The sequence below is a fragment of the Myotis davidii genome, unplaced genomic scaffold (assembly GCF_000327345.1).
Source record: "Myotis davidii unplaced genomic scaffold, ASM32734v1 scaffold789, whole genome shotgun sequence".
Classification (NCBI taxonomy): Eukaryota; Metazoa; Chordata; class Mammalia; order Chiroptera; family Vespertilionidae; genus Myotis; species Myotis davidii.
Window position 1 is genome coordinate 68,063 of NW_006300234.1, and position 558 is coordinate 68,620.

A 558-nucleotide genomic window follows, 5' to 3' on the forward strand; every position below is an offset into this window, starting at 1 on the left:
ATGGCATGAACAGAAGAAACTGGTGAATGAAATAGATCAGAGGCATGGAAATAGAATAGAATGATGATTTTCAGAGGGAAGAGTGTGGAGAGTGGGAAGAGATTAAACAAAGATCTCATATGCATATATGCATTACCTATTGACACAGACAATAAGGTGGCAAAGGCCAGGGTAGGAGGGAGGTTGGGAACCAGGTGGAGGGGGGAAATGTGGGGGAAAAAGAGGGACATCTGTAATAATTTCAACAATAAAGATTAAAAAATAATAATAAAAAAAATGGACAGAGGACCTGAATATACACTTTTCCAAGAAAGATAGAGATGGTCAAAGACATATGAAAAGATGCTCAATATCACCAGTTATAAGGGAAATGCATATCAGAACTACAATAAGATACCACCTCATAACTACTAGAATGACTGTTATCAATAAGACAGAAATAGCAAATGGAGAAAAGTGACCCGTAGTACAGTTCTGGTGGGAATACAAATTGGAAAACAGTATGGAGTTGCCTCAAAAAATTAAGACTAGAACCATCAATCCCTCTTCTGGGTATCT

The 558-nt window shown here is 37.5% G+C and overlaps 1 long non-coding RNA gene across 1 annotated transcript in view; it reads left to right on the forward strand.

The window, feature by feature from the left end:
• Nucleotides 1-53, forward strand: part of LOC107185116 — an 18,615-nt gene extending 18,562 nt beyond the window's left edge. The window contains exon 3 of the long non-coding RNA XR_001516032.1: nucleotides 14-53. This is a non-coding gene — a long non-coding RNA (uncharacterized LOC107185116). The remainder of the gene's footprint in view (nucleotides 1-13) is intronic.
• Nucleotides 54-558: the final 505 nt, after the last annotated feature.